This window comes from Mastigoproctus giganteus, chromosome 13 (genome assembly GCF_048544385.1).
Source record: "Mastigoproctus giganteus isolate SK-2022 chromosome 13, ASM4854438v1, whole genome shotgun sequence".
Taxonomy (NCBI): domain Eukaryota; kingdom Metazoa; phylum Arthropoda; class Arachnida; order Uropygi; family Thelyphonidae; genus Mastigoproctus; species Mastigoproctus giganteus.
Genome location: NC_143587.1, coordinates 108,172,874 through 108,194,147, shown reverse-complemented (window position 1 = coordinate 108,194,147; position 21,274 = coordinate 108,172,874). Strand labels below are relative to the sequence as shown.

General features: G+C 37.8%; 1 protein-coding gene across 6 annotated transcripts in view; it reads right to left on the bottom strand.

Moving 5' to 3' along the window:
• The window catches only part of LOC150076347 (phospholipase D1-like), a 496,427-nt gene that overhangs the window by 341,537 nt on the left and 133,616 nt on the right, over positions 1-21,274 (bottom strand). The window lies entirely within an intron of this gene.

The window sequence follows — 21,274 nt, the reverse complement described above, 5'->3', positions numbered from 1 at the left end:
CCAGGGTCTTATCTGATTGAAATGATTTAATGACAAGCTTGTGGAATATTTTCCACAGCACAGCCACGTCGACTTAGTACGAGGAGCATTCAAAAAATAAGTTATACCTGCGCCATCTATTGGTATAATTGTGCAACAAATGTGACGCCTACGCAGAATGGAGTTCATATTGTGCAGCCCCTGGTAGATGAGTTTCATTGACGTAGCAGTAATAGTTGTGTAGGAGCAAGCATTCATAATGGCACATCAGCTAGAATGTTACTCCAAGTAAGAGGTACGTGGAACAGTATGATTTTTGTGGGCGAAACATTGAATTGTTCTGAGATTCATCGTGAAATAATGGCAGTGTATGGGAAAAATGCGAACAGCCATGAAAAAAAAAAAATGGAAAGTTAAGCAAAGGTATTGTTCTCATTCGGGACAATGCCATGCCACACAATGCACACACAACACGACATTTGCTCCAAAGTTTTGGATGGGTGGTATGGCAACATCAACTGTACAGTATCAATCTTTCACATCTTTGGCAAGCTGAAAGAACATCTAGGGGGACATTGATTTGCAAATGATGAGCAGGTGTAAACAGCAGTTCGACAGTAGCTGAATGACCAAGGAGTGGATTTCTTTCATCAGGGAATTGAACGTTTAATCACACATTCCAAGAAGTGTTTACACCAGCTCAGTAACTATGTGGAAAAGTAGTGGAAGGTATGTGCTTTCTAAGTTTTCTGATAGTGGCTGGGTGAGTCAGTGGAGAGAGATCATAGAATAAACGCTTCAACAACCCATCTTCATAAAATTTTGAAAATTTGTAAAAAAATGAAAACTCTGTACATATCTGCTTTTCAAAACAAGAACTTGTAATTTTTTTTTGATGTTGTATTATCTTCTACTGGGATGTCTGCTGACGAGGCTAGTGGAAGCCAGACGTTTTCAAAGCCGCTAAGTGGATTTTCTTATTTATTGATATGAAATTGTTTTTCTAAAACTTTTGTTTTAAATTTAGTAGTATAGCATTATTTTGTGATTTTCTGATTAATCTGGTGTATTTATTCTTTACTCTGCCTTGTAATTGCATAAAAGTATCAGTAAGGGTATCAAATCCACGTGTTACAAGTTGCAGCTCTGCTGAACGAGAAGTTTTTTTCGCCATATTTAGCCGCTTTATTGACCAATTGTTACATCAAATTATTTTCTATAAGTAGCTTATAGACCTAGTCGGGATTGTTAGTTTATTCTGAATTGAGACAGCGAGATTTGGAAGTTAATTAATACTTAAGTGTCCATAGATTTACTGTTTGTAACTTGCCGCCTTTGTTATATGATACGTTATATCCCGAACTAGATAGCGTTAGTAAGTATAGTATAGTATATAATATAATATTGTCAATTAATCAGTAAAATCTATTAATTTTGTTAAACTTCATTGTTAATTAAATTGTACTATTTACTAAATACATATAATGAAATTGTACTAAATACATATAACGACTTGGATTATAAACGTAACATAATTAATTAATACATAACTTGATACGGAAGTTATATAAACGGAACCTGTACTTGATTTTTTCAGTATATACTTGATACTGAAAAATATATATAGCATTATAACTAACTGTGTTGGGATACAAGTTCAGGGTTATACTTTTGTACTGAAATTGAAATTTTATTAAAATTAAATCAAAATCATGACTCAGACCAGAGCAGCAAAGCAAAAGGCTCAAGCTAATGGGAGTGCTGTCACTCAGAGGAGAACTGAAGGGGGGCAGTTGCCCTCTGAATAACAGCCTTTTAAATACACTGCTTGCATGATGTTTGTGAGACAATCGGGTACAGAACATGATATTGCCATGGGGGGGGATGTCTTTGTGTGTGCACGATGCAAGGAGTGTACCGAAATCAGGCGACAACTCAGCATTGTTATGGGCCTATATGAGAGCTTGAAGGACAGGGTGGATGCCCTCGAAGGATCTAAATTGAGGGGCCCATCAAACTCTCAGCTGCCCACATCAACGCCAGAGCTTGCACTTGGTCATCACGCAACACAGTAGCAACCCCCAAGGCAGAATTGCGCTGGTCCCACAGGAACTAGTAGTTGTTGGTGACTATTGTCAGGGAAACGGGGAACATGCTTTGTAAAAAGGATAGGTGGAACAGGACCAGGGTATGTTCCAGGGTCAAAGGTTGATGATGTAGAGCAGATATCACCTTTTAAGGGCACAAAAGGTGATATAGTTCTACACGTTGGCACAAATGATATTAAGAGTAAGAGACCAGCAGAATTACTTAACAAGTACAGGTCACTGTTGAAAAAATGCTGTGAATTAGGATTGAATTGAAAGTATCTGCAATTCTGCCCAGACACGATAGAAGGGAGTATATGATGAGAGCCTTTTCGATCAATTCTGCCTTGGAAAGATTGTGCAAGGCTCAAGGGATAGAATTTTTTTCAGCCTGGTCTGTACTTGTTAACAGGAGAGACTGCTTCTACAGAGATGGGATACACTTAAATAGAAAAGGTGCAAGAATATTTGCTGATGCTATCAAGGCAGTGTTAGGCGAGTCGGAAAACTGCTAGCTTGGAGGGATACAAGGACTAATAAATTAACAGTAGCCACTAGCAGAGGTAAAAGTGATTCTTGCACTGCTTCTATTGGAATGAGCAGAAACCTGGAAAACAAGATGCAGGACTTAGAGACTGCTGGGAGTTATTGCGGTACAAGTAAACACATGGGTTGTGTTAGGGTAGCTAAGAATAGGAACAGGTGCATGTATACTTCTGTATACACCAATGCTAGGAGTTTGGAAAATAAATTTGATGAATTTGAGGTATTGCTCAAAGCATCAAAGGCAGATATTGTTGGGATATCAGAGACGTGGTGTCACACAAATACAAGGAATGAGAATTGGAATTTGGGGAGTACAACGTCTACAGAAAGGATAGACAGGATAGGAAGGGAGGAGGGGTCATGCTATTAGTTAAGAAACGCATAAAATCCAAGGAAGTGAAGCCAGTGTCGAGTCAGTTTGGTGTGACATAAGCATTGGGAGATCAAAATTGAGAGTAGGAGTGTGCTATAGGCCTAATGATTATGATGAGTATAATAAGAAAATGTACAGGGAAATAGAGTGGGCCAGTAAATCAGAGAGTCTTATAATGGGGGATTTTAATTTCCCAGATACTGACTGGAATTTGTGGGTTGGTCACTCACACACTAGCAAGGCTTTTGTGGATTTATTGGATGATTCTTTTCTACATCAGCATCTTCGGGAGGCTGTAATATATTTACTCTAGAGGGAGTAATATACTTGATTTTATTATCAGTGGTGATTCTTCATGCATTAAGAACCTGCATATAAAGGAACCACTAGGTGGCAGTGATCACAGTGTGCTGAAGTGGGATTTACTCAAAGAGGTAACCACCATCAGGGGTAAAGGGAAGGGTTTTTGCTTTCATAAAGGCAACTATGATGGTCTGAGACAGTATTTAAATTCTATACAGTGAGACCAACTGATGATGTTACCAACAGCAAATTGGAAATTGGAAGCATTCAAAGAACTTATCTTGGCAGCTGCTAGACTTTACATACCAACTAAGAAATATTGTTCAAGGTTTAGGCCAAAATGGATGTCAGATGAACTTATGAGACACATAGCACAGAAGAAAATGCATGGGATACATATAAATTAACACATGACACAGAAGCCTATGATAGATATAAGCTGGTCTGTAACCAAGTCACAAAGGAGGTTAGGCGGGTGAAGGCAGATTACGAGAAATCTTTGGCAAAGGATGCAAAGAGTTGTTTACTTATGTAAACTCTAAAAGGAAGGGGATGAATCAGATTGGTCCACTTGATATCGATGGTTCAACTGTTGATGATCCTGCTCAGGTAGCTAGCAAACTAAATGAATATTTTGCATTGACATTCACACATGAGGAGTTATTCAGCGAGGGGAATGCCAGAGGTGTACTGGCAGTAAGCTAGATAATCTTGTAATAACTGAGAGTAAAGTGGAGGATAAATTGTTGAAGATAAACACAAGAAAGGTGCCTGGGATTGATGGGATCTATCCAGTTATATTAATGGAGGCAGCAAAGGAAGTAAGCAAACCCTTAGCCATAATTATGAGAGCTTCCTTGGACTCTGTGGAGGTACCCATAGATTGGAAATGTGCAAATGTGACCCCAATTCACAAAGGAGGATCAAAGGCTGACACAAGTAATTATAGACCTGTGAGTTTAACTTCTGTTCAGGGAAAGTTAATGGAGGCACTGCAGGATCATCTAGACAAGACTTCAGTTATAGCTCAGACACAGCATGCTTTTGTTAAGGGGAAGTCTTGCCTGACCAATTTGATTGGATACTATGATGCAGTCACAAAAGAACTGGATGCAAGGAATAACTTTGATATTATATACTTGAATCTTAGAAAGGCCTTTGATACTGTTGCACAAATTGGAGCAGTGTGGCATTTGAGGCAAATTGCTGCTATCGATAAAGGGGTGGTTGAGGGGGAGAAGACAGAGAGTGGTAATCAATGGACACTGCCCATCTTGGACTAATGTTATTAGTAGAGTCCCTCAGGGTTCAGTGATGGGTCTATTATTGTTTTCAGTATTTATAAATGATATTGATGACGGTATATGCAGACGATACAAAGGTTGGCAGGGTTGTTAAGGACACTACTGACTTTACAACAGGATCTGGAAAGGTTGAGCAGATGGGCTGAGAGGTGGCAAATGAAGTTTAACATTGACAAATGTAAAGTACTACATATAGGAAACAGCAATCCCAGAGCAACGTATCAACTCTGTGGTACTACACTGACAGTGGTTGAGAATGAAAAGGACCTGGGTGTAATTGTGCAGGCTAACAAGTGTAATCTCTTCCTCCAATTCTCAAATTTATTTTCATTGTGCTGTCTATTTAAACCATGATAAGAAAGCGTCATTACTGGAAGATTTCATGAAAATTCATACATAAACTAGTGATGTGCATAATTGAATTATTTTCCATCCTCGTATAACACGTGTTTACACTACACGAATTCGATCATCCACGATTTATAAATAGGGGAACGATATCTTATATAACACAAACCGAATTCACGTATGCACGATTCGCCTTTGTCCTTTGTGTTTACAAGAAATGGCAGTCAAATGCGGAATCGCCCCAACCGAACGCAACACGATAGGAATGAAGAGAAGATTCTGAAAATGTATTTATGTTTTTTATATCAGTGAAGGGGAAACACATTTCAACATAATAACATAAAAACCCACGCAATTCCAGCTATCGGTATAATCGCAAATGCAATTAGATCGAGTTTACTACCAGTTTATAACAGATTCCACTAGCAGAAGCGCAACTGGAAATTGTTTTTATTGTTTTATGGTAGTAACCACTCAAGATGTGCTTTAGTAAAATGTGAGATGTTAATAGTGTATCACAGCCTTTATGGTGTTGTTTATTCAGTTGCTACACACATGCAGCTTTGTTTTTTGTGTATCAAGCGTGTCTCCTCGTTTTGTAACTGTGCTTTATTACCTAAAAATGAGTAAAATACTTAAAAAGGTGTGAAAAGGAGGCGTACTGCTGAAGATACTGCAGATTCAGAGAGAAAAAGAAAAGCAATATTGATAAACAGAGGCGGACTGGATCAAAAATTCTTACCTGGGAAAATTTATAGTGGCCTCATACTATGGTTTATGGCCAAAATCACATTGGCCTCTGGACCACCGGGGTTTCCCCAGTAAGGCTTATGGCTAGTCCGCCTCCGTCGATAGAGAAAAAATATGAAATTGTGAAACGCTTTGAGTGAAATGAAAGACCATGTGATATTGCACGGGCTACAGACCTAAATGAGGCAAAGCCGAGAATTAGAAAGAATGCAGAGAAAATAAAAAACTTTCATAGCATGAACAACTCAAAGTGTAATTAAAATCCACTAGATTAAGACACAAAGAATTGGAAGAGATGGAATGCCTGTCATCTCTTTGGATAGAAAATCAAACAAAAAACAAGTTTGCTTACGACAGAAGTAAAAGCATTAGCAATATTTTATTACGTAATAGTCGTAAAAAAATGCGTAAGTATTTTATTACGATTATTTATTGTGTTTGGTAATGTTTTGGTTACAAATGTGTGTTCAATCTTGGGTGGTCGGAACCTAATCCATTTTTCCCATAGGGCCTGTTGTTTATATTGCACGAGGGTTTCTAGGAACGCAACTATCGTGCTATACAAGGACAGACTGTAATCAATTATGGCTCCTTCATGTATGTCACTAGCATAAGCAGAACATGATAATCTTGTAACCTCCCATTATAGTACTTTCAAAGGGACTGGCCTCAAACAGCATTTAAGCTATGTCCCTTTCCACTTGCAGTCTTCCAAACCCCATGTACTTTTTCTGACAGAATCTCAGTTATCGGTTGATTCAACTACTGCTCATCTCAGATGTCCAAATTATTCGCTGTATGATTCCTTTCGCCTCAAAGGTGGTACTTGTGCATATGTCCATTCTGATATTCCCTGTCAGAGACTTGGCAATTTGGAATCTGCTCTCTTTGATCTTCTCTGGCTTAAAATCTCTCTACCTCATTGTGTCAAATTCATCTGTTGTCTCTACCGTTCTCCCAACTCCGCTAATCACTTGGAGCTCTTTGACTTCCTCTCTTTGCAACTAGACCTTCTCCAGTCCAACTTTCCTAACAGTCAGGTAATTTTCCTTGGTGATTTTAATGTTCACAACTCCAGCTGGCTTCCGTTTTCTAGTCACACCAACCGAGCAGGTCGAGATGCTGAGGCTTTTGCAATTACTAATGACCTAGCACAGATTGTTCATTTACCTACAAGAATACCAGACAATCCTAATCATACAGCCAATACGCTTGATCTTTTTCTCACAAAGAACCCCTCTAAGTACACGGTCGAAGTGAGAGGTCCTTCAGATCACAACTTGGTGATTGTCTCTTCTCCAATGGAACCTTTATCTCATGGCTATTCCCAACCTCGTGTTGTTTGGCATTACAAGAATGCAAAATGGGATGACCTGCGAGACTTCTTTTCCTTGGTCGGATTACTGTTTCAAAACTTCTGGTGTCAACGTTTGCTCAGATCGTGTCAGTGAAATTATTCTTGCAGGAATGGAATCCTTTATCCCACACTCCACTTTAAAATCTCGTCCTTTATCTAAACTTTGGTTTTCCAATAAATGTGCTAAGGCTGTCCAAGAGAAGAATGTTGTATATCATAATTGGCTTGTTTCTAATTCTTCAGTTTCATTTTCTGCCTACACCAAAGCTCGCAACAATTGTAAAGCAGTTATTAATCAGTCGAAACAAGAGTTTGAACAGGCTAAGAGTAGAAAACTTGCTTCTTGCCCTAATGTTAGCCGAGCATTCTGGCCTCTTGCCAAAGCTATTGGCTGCAACTTTTGCCCATCTCTGCTCCCAACTCTGTCCAAACCAGATGGTTCTGTTGTCACTTCAGCCAAGGATAAAGCTGACCTGTTAGCATCCCATTTTTCTTCGAGCTCATGTATTAATGATCTTGGTAAAACACCTCCCACCATTCCTAACACACACCATTCAATGCCTCCTGTGGTCTTCCGTCAAAAGGATATCAGAAGGATTTTGATGAATCTTGATGCTAAGAAAGCTCCAGGTCCTGATGGTATTTCTCCACTTGTTCTCAAAACCTGTGCTCCTGAACTTACTCCTATTTTTGCCGCCTTTTTTCACTTTCTTATTCCAAAGGTGTTTTTCCTTCTGCTTGGAAATTTGCTCATATCCAGCCAGTTCCTAAAAAGAGTGACAAATCCCTCCCATCCAATTATCGTCCCATTGCAATTACTTCTACTCTTTCTAAAGTAATGGAGAAATCAATTAACCGCCAACTCTTAAACTACCTAGAAACCTTCCGTCTGATCAATGATCGCCAGTATGGATTCCGTCAGTGTCGATCCACTGGTGATATTCTGGCTTATGTGACACATTTATGGACTAATTCAATGGAAAGGTTTGGTGAAACACAAGTAGTTGCTCTTGACATCTCAAAGGCTTTTGATCGTGTTTGGCATAAAGGTCTTCTAAACAAGCTTCCATCTTATGGTTTGCCAATTGTTTTTAGTAATTGGGTATCCAGTTTTCTCTCTGATCGCTCACCGAGGGTGATGGTAGATGGCTCTCTGTCTTCTAACTTCTCCACTAATGCCGGTGTCCCCCAAGTTTCAGTTCTTTCTCCCACTCTTTTCCTCTTGTATATCAATGACCTTCTTCCATTGACTGGAAATCCTATCCATAGTTTTGCCGATGATAGCACATTGCATTGAACTTTCCATTTTGAGAAACCTTGTCCTGCTCAATCAGCTTCAACTTCTCAAAAATCTGCTGACAATTCCTCAAATGCCGATCTTCGGGTAATTCTCCAGTGGGGCAAAGACAACTTAGTTGATTTCAACCCTTCTAAAACTCAGTCTTGTCTTATATCTTGCAAAAAGGATTCTTCTGACTTCTAATCTCTCTTGGCACAAGCACATTACAAATATTGCTTCCTCTGCATCTAAAAAATTTTGTTTTCTCTTTTGCTCTCGGCGTCACTTTTCTTCCAAAGCTGCTCACTCTGTATAAATCGCAAATTTGCCCTGCCATGGAATATTGTTCCCACATCTGGTGTGATGCCCCCAAAACCTCTCTCAGGCTTCTTGATTCCATTCAGAAGAGGGCAGTTAGGTTAATTAATGATTCATCTCTAACAGAGTCTCTCCACTCACTTTCTCATAGATGCACTGTTTCTGCTGCATGCCTCTTCTACAGATACTTCCATGGGCACTGTTCTTCTGAATTGGCTTCTATAATTCCTGCTCTCTCTTTCAAAACAGTCCGAACACGTGCTGCCACCAGCCAACATCCATTTACTGTCCAAATTCAAACCCACAGAACCAACTTTTCATCTTCCTCATTTATTCATTCAACTGCCGTTTTCTGGAACAATCTTCCTTCATATGCATTTCCTGAAAATTACAATCTACAGAAGTTCAAGTCCAATGTCAACAAATATCTTCTTTCGTCCTCTCAACCTCCAACCCAAGCACGGTACTAAGTACTATAGGTTCTAATACCTCTCATGTTTGGGGTTCACATTAAAAAAAAAAAAGCAGAAAAGTATCTCAAGTGGGATTCACCTTTGGAGGCCTTTTTTTTAAATCAATGTTTCAGTAGAGAACAGATTTTTTTTTTTGTGTTTTTTTGCAGTATTTATGAAGGAATAGTTTATATAAGTTGAAAACCTGCACACTAGTACTACAAGTGTAGTACTAGAGTGCAAATATTCTTGCACCCTTTCTATTTAAGTGTATCCCATCCCTGTAGAAGCAGTCTCTCCTGTTAACAAGTACAGACCATGCTGAAAAAAAAAAATTCTACCCCGTGAGCCTTGCACAATCTCAACCCTGGCCGAATTGGTTGACAAGGCTCTCATCAAATACTCACTCCTATCGTGTCTGAGCAGAATTGCAGACACTTTCAAATTTAACCCTAACTCAAGAATTTTCTTTTTCTAACAGTGATTTGTACTTGTTAAGTACTCCTACTCTTAAGTTCATTAGTGCCAACATGTACGATATCACCTTTTGTGCCCTTTAAAGATGATATCTGCCCTACAACATCAACTTTCCCCTCGGGTTCGTTCATACACTTGTCCTGTTCCAACTATCCTTTTTGCATAATATATTCCCCATCTCCCTGACAAAGTCACCAACCAGAACTAGTTCCTGTGGGAGCAGCGCATTCTGCCTTGGAGATTGCCACTGTGTTGCCTGATGCACAGGAGTGAGCTCTGGCATTGAATTGGGCAGCTGAGAGCTTGATGGGTCCCTCATTAATTTCTTCAAGAGCATCTACGCTGCACCTCAAACTCTCATAGACACCCATCAGAATGCTGAGTTGGCACCTAATTTCTTAACAGTCTCTGCAACTAGCACACACAGACATTCTCCTTGGCTAGATCATGTTCTGTTCTAGAAAGGTTTACAAACATTTCACATATTTTTTAGACTGTAATGCGTTGGAGAATTGCCCACTTCGGGTCTCCCCCAAACCACAGCATTACTTTTTGGCCATTGTTTTGTTGATCTAGCCTGGGTCATGATTCTGTTTAAGTATAATTTAATTAACAATGAAATATAATAAGATTAATAAATTTTACTGATTAATTGATGATACTATACTGATCTAACAGATTTCTAATACAGTGCTACATATTTCGCTATCTCAGTAAAATTATGTATGTCTTACGTTAATCCTTATACTATGAAGTTCAGAATTTATATTGCACTATTCTGTATCGTATAACAATGTATAACAATGGTGGCAAGTTACGATAGGTGAAATCTACGTAGAGTAAATATTTACTTTCAAAATCTCTATTTAAAGGCAAAATAAACCACAGAGCTTGACTAGAACTATAATGCTACTTAAAGAACATGTGTGCAAATTAGGCTATTATTCCTTGGTACTATTAGTCTTCAGGTTATGGCAGGCATAGAGCACAATATTTCTTTAGTATAGCAATTAAGTCAATAAAAGGACTAAATATAAATAAAAACTTAGCATTCACCAGAGCTGCAAAAATCTTGGCCAACACGTGGATACCCTCATACCCATAACATTCAATACAAGGTAACTGGGCTATAAAACCAGAGCAGAGCAAAAAACATCAGAGAATATACAATTTCAAAAAAAACATTATTCCAATAATAGTAAAATTCCCAACATTTTCTAACAAGTTTACCAGAATTCTGGTTAAAATAAAATAAAAAAAAAACAATGGAGGAGCTGCTATTAAAAATAACAGCATAATGTGTGCAAATTAGGCTATTATTCCTTGGTACTATTAGTCTTCAGGTTATGGCAGGCATATAGCACAATATTTCTTCCATTTCAAGAGAACAGCTTTTCAAGAATTTTTGGAGTCTGTAGACATGGCTAGTGGGAGCCACACCTGTTTAAAACTGCTAAGTGGATTTTCTTATTTACTAATTTGAAATTGTTTTTCTATAACTTTTGATTTAAATTTAACCGTATAATATCTTTTTGTGATTTTCTGATTAATTTGGTGTATTTATTCTTTACTCTATCTTGCAATTGCATGAAAAACCACAGTAGAAATCTGTCACTGTATTGATAGTAGCTTTTGAATTCTGCCACCACTGTTTCCTTATCAATACAGCAGATACTAGAATTTTCTACGTAACTTGTAGTAGTGTAATCAGTATCAGCAGAGGATTATAAACTAGAAATTTTAGCTAAATACTAAAGTGTTTTAATATTTAACTTGTCACGTAGACTATATCGTATGATAGTAATATTTGTAGAGCTTTTAGAATCGGTGACTTGGTGTAGGTATAATATTGAAAATAGCTGGCAATAGATAATAAATTTAACTATCTATTATAACTACTTAGATTTTACAAACGTAACTTTATGACTTAATACATATATTACTGCATTGAGATATAAGTTTAGTGTAATATTTTTAAACGTATTGAAACTGAATCGAAATCATGCCTCAAACCAGTGCAGCAAAGCAAAAGGGAGAACTGAGGGGGGGGGTTGTCCTCTAATCATAGCCTTTTGAAATGTATTGCTTGTTTGATGTTTGTGGAATTGACATGATATTGCCAAGGAGGATATCTTGTGTGTGCTCGACATAAGGAGTGTGAAGAAGTTACGCACCAACTCAGTGTTGTTATGGGCCTTTATAACAGTTTGAACAGGGTAGAGACCCCAAAAGGCCTTAAAATTGGGGGACACATCAAGCTCTCAGCTGCCGACATCAATGTCAGAGCTTGCATTTGATCATCAGGCAGCACGGCAGCAATCACCGAGGCAGAATGTGCTGATCCCACAGGAACTGGTTGATGTAGGTGAAAAAGGATAGGTGGAACCTGGGTAGGTTCCTGGCAGCCAATGTATGTCTTACATTGGCTGCCTTACGGTTGCCAATGAAAAAATTGAAAAAAAGCAGCCTTACAGTTGCTTTTTTTCGAAATTGTCCTTTTTCTTTCTTCTTTTTTTTCTCTCAAATTTAACCTAAGGTTACGGTTCAATTTGAAAATGTCTGCAATTCTTCCCAGGCATGATAGGAGAGTAAATGAGAGCCTTGTCAATCAATTCAGCCCTGGAGAGATTGTGCAAGGTTCGTGTGGTAGAATTTTTCTCAGCATGGTCCGTGTTTGTTAACAGGAGAGACTACTTCTACAGTGATGGGATACACTTAAAGAGAAAGGGTGCAAGAATATTTGCTGATGCTACCGAGGCAGTGTTAGGTGGGTCAGAAAACTGATAGCTTGGGGGGGGGGGTACACGGTTTGTTTTTTATTTGGTTTTTAGAAGCATTAACAACTAAGGCCATATTGCTCCAGGGATATGCGGTGGTCATTCCCTGACCCTTCTGCATCCTACGTATTTGGTGATCACGGGCTCTAACCCCCCAGTCTAATCAAGAAGCGTGTGCTACGCACTGCTGCTCCTGCCCACCGAGGCTGATACACATACTGATGTGTTAACAGTACCTGCTGGCAGAAGTAGTAGTGGCATGTGATGCAAGAAAGCAAGTGTATGAGCTTATGCAGCATCAGCCAAAAAAAAAAAAAAAAAAAAAAATCAAATGCCTGTCCCACGACAGATGGAAGTTTGTTCCAGCAATTAACCACCCGCTGGCTAAAGGCAAATTTCCGCACATCTATTCTCCATCTGTCTTTTCTTAATTTGAATTTATGCCCCTTAGGTTCGTAATCTGAACAAGTGGAAGGATCCCATCAGAATTCAGCGTGCTCAACCCATTCAAGGCCTTATACACCTCAATCAGATCACCGTGCAGGTGCCTAGTCTCCAGCCACTACAATTTGCAGAACTTAAGCCTCTCTTGGTAAGAGGATCCCTTCATTCCCCTCACCAATCTTGTTGCCCTTCTCTGTACACGCTCAAGCAAATCTACATCCTTCCTAAAATGAGGCCTCCAGACCTGTACACAATACACAAGGCGTGGCCTGACCATTGCCTTAAACAGAGGGATAATCACCTTTTCCCTGCTAGCAAAATCCCTATATATCATTGACAAAACCCCATGAGCTACCCTGGCAGCCTGTCTGCATTGCTGAGAAAACTTCATATCTGACTGCACAATTGCTCCAAGGTCTTTTTCATTTTCTACCACCTTAAGTGTAGTACCACACAGTCGGTACGTTTCTCTGGGGTTACTTCCAGTGTTGCCATTTTAGCGGTTTTCCCGCTAGATTTAGCAGAATTGCTTCAGGTTTAGCGGATAAAAATATGAAATAGCGGATAGCGGATTTTTTAGCAGGAAGAGTATAAATGTTTAGCATTTTATGTATTTTGGCAATGTAACATTTATATTAAGAAATATTCATTTAAGAAATATTAAATTAATTGTTCAATTAATTATATAATTAACAATAAAAATAATTCATAATTGAAATAGTAGGGATATCGTATTTCATAGTTTTTTTTTATAAAGCGAAGAATCGGTTTTATATTATTCTGGATTTCCCTGAGGAGAACCCCAACAATTTTACGTAGTTACGCTCACGGTCAAATGACCTGATCATTGGGTCATAGCTTTAAATTGTTGAATCAAATCTAAAAATGTGGAAAAAATTCTAATGACGCCTTTTTTTGAAACAGCGAAGGAATGGCATTGGATAATTGTTCTTCGTTGTATTTGTTTGGCTTCAAAGAAATGCGATCCGAATTACCGACATCTCTTTCAACGTTTATAATAACCACAGAGCAATAAGTAATAAGAGTAAGTAATAATTATTTCTAATAACCACAGTGTAATAATATCTTAGTATAGTCAGTCCTCGTGCAATGCAAAATCGTGCGTTTAGCAAATCCACCAGCTGACAAAATCAATTCAAATATTTATACAGTGCCATAAACGATGGTGCAGATCCGAAAAAGATAGTTCATTCATGTCAAACAAGGTGGTTATTCATTGAAGTTGCTATAACAAGAATTTTAGAATAGTATATTGAATTAAAAGCCCATTTTGAAATAACTCGTTTCACTGACAAATGTTATACTGCATTATTCAATGTTCAAAGATGAAAGTAATTTAGCATATCTTTTATTTTAAAACCTATCTTATCTGAAGTACAAAGAGTAAACAAATCTTTTGAATCAAATACTGCCGATCCTACATTATTACTACATGATTTAAACATGCTATTGTCGATGATTGCCAATAAAATGTTTTTACCAAATACACATATTGAAAGGATAGAAGAGGACATTAATAATTATTTAGACCCTAAGCCATATTTAGGTTACCAATTTGAAAGAAAAATAAATGAATTAATAATGAATAAACTTATCACAACAACAGATGAAATGGCAATAAGAGAGAGATGCCGTAATTTCTTGATTGATTTGTATCAACAATTAAAACAATGCCTTCCGGACAACATAAAAGAATTAGAAAAAATGTCATTAATCTCAGTTAACAATATATTAAAGCAACAAAAAGAACCACTGATAAATTTATTACAAAATTTAAAATTGTCTGAAGTAGAAATTGAAAAAAATTGAGCAACAGTATATAAACATTAGTCTCGTTAAATGGGAAAACATCAACAATACAATGAACTTTTGGTCAGAAGTTTTGAAATATCAAGATGCAAGCGGTAAAAATCCATTTAAAGAAATTAGCGAATTTGCATTGGGTATTTTAATTTTGCCATTATCCAATGCAGATGTGGAAAGAATATTCAGCAACTTAAATCTAGTAAAAAACAAAACACGCAACAGAATGAGTGTTGGCACGGTTAATGCAATCTTATCAGTACGATACGGGCTCAAGAGTTGAAAAGTGTTGTAAAAATTATGTTTTACCTGAAGAAGTGCTTCGCAAAATAGGTACACAAGAAGCATATGATGAGGAGGTATTGAATTTCGAAATTAATTTAGATTTTTAGATATTGATTTTATATTAATATAAAATAACTATTTATAATTATTTATTTATAAATAGTTAATAAATAATTATAATTTACTATAATAAATAATTTACTATAAATAGTAAAATATTTATTTATATTAATAGAAAAATAAATAACTATTTATATATACTATTTGTTTTTATTCACTACAAAGTACAAACAAATGAAAATTCAAAAAATTTGGCGGGTCAAGTGCTAAAAATAGCGGATTTTGAGTATGCGGCTAGCAGGAAATATTATTAAGAGTTGGCAACACTGGTTACTTCTACCCATACGCAGTACTTTGCATTTGTCAAGGTTAAACTTCAGTTGCCACTTCTTAGCCCATCTGCCCAAATTATCTAGATCCTGTTGCAGTAGCACACTGCCATTACTGTCATTAACAACCCTGCCAACCTTTGTATCATTTGCAAACTTCAACACTAAGCCTGATATACCTTCATCAATATCATTATCATTGATAAATATACAAAACAACAGAGGACCCAACACCGAACCCTGTGGGACTCCACTAATAACATTAGTCCACGAAGAGCAGCACCCATTAATTACCACCCTCTGTCTTCTCCCACTCAACCATCCTTTTATCCATTGTAGCAACTTACCTTTAATACCATTCTGCTCCAATCTGTACAATAGTCTTCCATGCACATGTCAAAAGCTTTCCTGAAATCCAAATATATGATATCAAAATTATTATTTTTTGCATCCAATTCCTTTGTAACCACATCATAATATCCTATCAAATTTGTCAGACAAGACATTCCCTTAACAAACCCATGCTGTGTCTGAATTATTGCTGCAGTCTTGTCTAGATGATCCTGCAATGCATCTTTAACTAGTGACTCCATTATTTTACCCTGAACAGAAGTGACAGTGATACTTGCACTTGCTTCTGTTGGAATGAGCAGCAGCCAGGAAAAGAAGTTGCTGGGGATTTCAGAAACTGCTGGGAGTCATCATAGAACAAATAAATATGTGGGCTGTGTTAGGATAGCTAGGAATAAGACAGGGGCACGTATTACTTGCGTGTACACCAATGCCTAGGAGTTTAGTAAATAAATTTGAAGAATTCAAGATGCTGGTCAAAACATCAAAAGGCAGATATTGTTGGGATATCAGAGATGTCGTATCACACAGATATAATGAATGCAGAATTGGAATTTGGGAAGTACAATGTGGACAGGAAGGATAGGAGGGGAGGGTGGGTTATTCTGTTAGTTAAGAAACACAAATCTAGGTACAGTCAGTCCTCGTATAACACGTGTTTACACTACACGAATTCGATCATACACGATTTATAAATAGAGGAACGATATCTTATATAACACAAACCGAATTCGCTTATGCACGATTCGCCTTTGTCCTTTGTGTTTACAAGAAATGGCAGTCAAATGCGGAATCGCCCCAACCGAACGCAACACGATAGGAATGAAGAGAAGATTCTGAAAATGTATTTATGTTTTTTATATCAGTGAAGGGGAAACACATTTCAACATAATAACGTAAAAACCAACACAATTCCAGCTATTGGTATAATCACAAATGCAATTAGATCGAGTTTACTACCAGTTTATAACAGATTCCACTAGCAGAAACGCAACTGAAAATTGTTTTTATTGTTTTATGGTAGTAACCCCTCGAAATGTGCTTTAGTAAAATGTGAGGTGTTAATAGTGTATCTCTTATACGTATTACAGTGTATCTCCTACACGTGCGCAGCTTGTTTATGTGTATCAAGTGTGCCTCCTCGCTTTGTAATTGTGCTTTATTCCCTAAAAATAAGTAAAATACTTAAAAAGGTGTGAAAAGGAAGTGTCCTTGAAAAGGAAGACACTGCAGATTCAGAGATAGAAATAAAAGCAATATCAATAAACAGAGGCGGAGTGGGTCAAAAATTCTCACCCGGGAAAATTTATAATGGCCTCATACTATGGTTTACGGCCAAAATCACAGCAGCCTCCGGCCCACCGGAGTTTCCCCAGTCCGCCTCTGTCGATAGAGAAAAAATATGAAATTTGTGAAACACTTTGAGCGAAATGAAAGGCCATGTGATATTGCACATGCTACAGACCTAAATGAGGCAACGCCGAGAATGACAAAGAATGCAGAGAAAATAAAAACAACTTTCTATTAGAAAATAAAAACAATCCATTAGATTAAGACACAAAGAATTGAAAGAGATGGAATGGCTGTCATCTGTTTGGATAGAAAATCAAACAAAAAAATAAGTTTGCTACTATAGAAGCAAAAGCATTATTTTATTATATAATAGTTGTAATAAAATACATAAGTATTTTTTTACGATAATTTATTGTGTTTGGTAATGTTTTGGTTACAAATGTGTGTTCAATCTTGGGTGGTCGGCACCTAACCCTATTTTTCCCATAGGGCCTGTTGTTTATATTGCACAAGGGTTTCTCGGAACACAACTATCGTGTTATACGAGGATTGACTGTAATGTTGTTGTTTGTTTGAGGATTTATTAGGCACATTGTCATCTATGGCCGTAGTGCACCAAAAATCTAAGTAAGTGCATCCAGTTAACATGGGTGGACATTACAATGTTCAGTCAATTTGGTGTGATTTCACTGGAAAAGTGAAATTGAGAGTAGGAGTGTATTATAGGACTGGTGACCCTGATGAGTATAATGAACAACTGTGCAGAGAAATAGAGTGGGCAAGTAAATCAGATTGGCTTATAATGGTCAATTTTAATTTCCCAGATATTGACTGGGACTTCTGGGTTGTCATTCGCAAACTAGCAAGGCTTTTTTGGATTTTTGGATGAATTATTTTCTACAGCAGCGTGTTTGAAGGGCAACAAGAGGGAGTAATACTCTTGATCTAAGTATCAGCAGTGAGTCTTCATGCATTAAGAATCTGCAGATAAAGGAACCACTAGGTGGCAGTGATCACAGTGTACTTGCTGTTGTTATTTGGGTTTTTTAGGAGCGCTAGCAACTAAGGCCATATTGCTCCGGGGATATGCGATGTCATTCCCTGACTTTTCCGCATCCTCTGTATTTGGTGGTCACGGGCACAAACCCGGTCTAATCAAGAAGCATGTGCCATGCACTGTTGCTCCTGCCCACCTGGCTACGGAGGCATCTCACAGTGTACTGATGTGGGATTTATTCAAACATGTAACTACTGTCAGGGGTAAAGGGAAGGGTTTTTGCTTTTGTAAAGGTGACCACGATGGTCTGAGACAGTTTTAAAGTCTATACAGTGGGACCAACTGATGATGTTACCAACAGCAAATTCTAAATGGGAAGCATTCGGGGAAGTAACTTTGGAAGCTACTAGGCTTTTTGTCCCGACTAAGAAACACTGTTCAAAGTTCAGGCCTAAATGGATAACAGATGAACTAATGAGACTCGTGGCAGAGAAGAAAAATACAATGGATACATATAAATCATCAGGTGACACAGAAGCCTATGGTAGATATAAGATGGTGTGTAATCAAGTCAAAAAGGAGGTTAAGCAGGCAAAGGCAGATTGGGAGAAATCTTTGGCAATAGATACAAAGAAAAACAGTAAAGAGTTCTTTACTTGTGAATTCTAGAAGGAACGGGATGAATCAGATTGGTCCACTTGATATAGATGGTTTGACTGTTGAGGGCTCTGCACGGGTAGCTGACAACTGAATGAGTATTTTATGTCTACATTCACATTTCACATATGAGGAGTTATTCAGGAGAGGAATGCCAGAGAGCTAAATGATTTTGTACTAACAGAGGAAAGTGGAGGAAAAATTGTTGAAAGTTAAACAAAAGGAAGGCACCTCAGGTAGATAGCATTTATCCAGTTATATTAAAGGAGGCAGCAAGAAAATAAGCCCTTAGCCATAATTATGAGAGCTTCCTTGGACTCAGGGGAGGTCCCCATGGACTAGAGATATGAAAATGTGACCCAAATTCACAAAGGGGATCAAAGGGTGACAAGTAATTATAGACCTGTCAGTTTAACTTCTGTTCTGGGGAAATTAATGGAAGCACTGGTTAAAGCACTACAGGATCATCTAGACAAGACTGCAGTTATAGTTCAGACACAGCATGGGTTTTTTAAGGGGAAGTCTTGTCTGACCAATTTGATTGGATACTACAATGAGGTCACAAAGGAACTGGATAGAAAAAATAATTTTGATATCATATACTTGGATTTCAGAAAAGTTTTGGATACTGTTGCACATGGAAAACTACTGTACAAGTTGGAGCAGCATGGCATTAAAGGAAAGTTGCTGCTATGGATAAAGGGATTGTTGAGTGGGAGAAGACAGAATAGTAATCTGTCTTCAATGGAGACTGCTCTTCAGGGATTAATGTTATTAGTGGTGTTCCCCAGGGGTCTATGCTGGGCCCCATTGTTATTTTCGGTATTTATCAATGATATTGATGAAAGTATATCATGCTAAATGTCCAAGTTTGCAGATGATATGAAGGTTGGCAGGGCTGTTAATGACACTGACAGTACACTACTGCATAGGATCCAGGAAAGTTGAGAAGATGGGCTGAGAGGTGGCAACTGAAGTTTAACATTGAAAAAGTAGTACTGCATACAGGTAGCAGTTATCCCAGAGTAACGCATCAACTGTGAAATACTACACTCAGCGTGGTAGAGAATGAAAAAGACCTGGGAGTAATTGAGCAGTCAGATATGAAGTTTTCTAATCACTGATAAACAAGAATTTTTCTAGCAGGGATAAGGAGGTGATTATCCCCTTGCATAAGGCAATGGTCAGGCCACACATTGAGTACAGTAAACAGGTCTGGAGGCCTCATTTTAGGATGTAGAGCTGCTCAAACAAGATAGAGAAGAGCAATGAGATTGGTGAATGGAACAAAGGGTTGCTCTTACAAAGAAAGATTTAAATTCTGCAAATTGCCATGTCTGGAGACTAGGCACCTGCAAGGTGATCTGATTGAGGCGTATAAGGTCTTGAATGGTTTAAGTAAGCTCAATGTTGATGGGATTCTTCCTCTTGCCCAGATTAGTCGCCTGAGGGGACATAAATTCAAATTGAGGAAAGACAACTGTAGAATAGATGTGCAGAAATTTGCCTTTAGCCAGTGGGTGGTTGATTTTTGGTTTGTTTAGGAGCATTAGCAACTAAGTCCATATTTCCCAGGGGATATGCGGTGGTCATTCCCTGACCTTTCCACGTCCTCTGTATTTGGTGGTCATGGGCTCGAACCCCAGTCTGATCAAGAAGTGTGTGCTGCTGCTCCTGCCCACGGAGTCGCCACGCGGGTGGTTGACTGCTGGAACAAACTTCTATCTGTTGTAGAAGTTGCCGCTTAAATAAATTCAAGCAACTAGACAAACATTGGGAGTTAATGGATGGTTTTTTTTTTTTTTTGGCTGATGATACATAAGCAAGCTTATGTAGCATCAGCCAAAAAATTAGTAGAGGCATATGATGCTTTCTTAAATCATATGCCTCTACTAATGCTAATTATTGTTTAAATATTTAAAAAAAAAAAAACAACACTGGATGGAGGAACTGCTATTAAAAAAAAAAAAACAGCATAATATGTGTGCAAATTAGGCTATTATTTCTTGGTACTATGAGTCTTGAGGTTATGGTAGGCATATTGCACAATATTTCTTCCATTTCAAGTGCAAAAGAATTTTTACATTCAGCATGCCAAAACCCCATAAGTCCACCAACCTGAACCTATTGGTAATACCCTAGGAAGTATATGGATCAACTAGTGTATAATCTTGTTGCTGCTCTGGCATCTGAGTGGAGAGTGTCCAAGCATCAAATATGTGGTGGGGAGGATTGTTGAAGTCATGTAATGCTAAGGAGTTAACTATTTTTGCTTTGTATATCATGTACAAAGTCAATATTGCACTTAAATTTTAAATCTGTATATTTTAATTTAGTATTTAATCTTGTGTCTTACTATCTCCATCAGGCTCTTCAGGAAATAAAATTAAATCAAACTATTAGAAGAAAAACTAATTATGTATTGGATAACTTCAGCATTTCATGGGAGTATGAATAGTTCAACTGTTCTCTCTATACATATTTTATATACACGTTGTTTTGTGGTTATAGGCACAGTTATATAGCAGTTTAGCTAACAGGAGGCAAAATTAGGAAAGTAATTAGAACAGAAATAGACAATCCTGCCTTTGTATTACACTAATAGCACAGAGTGTGGAAAATTTTATTGGTAGGAAAGTGAATATATGACTGAAGAAAATAAAATTTGTGCTTGGTTTTAAGGT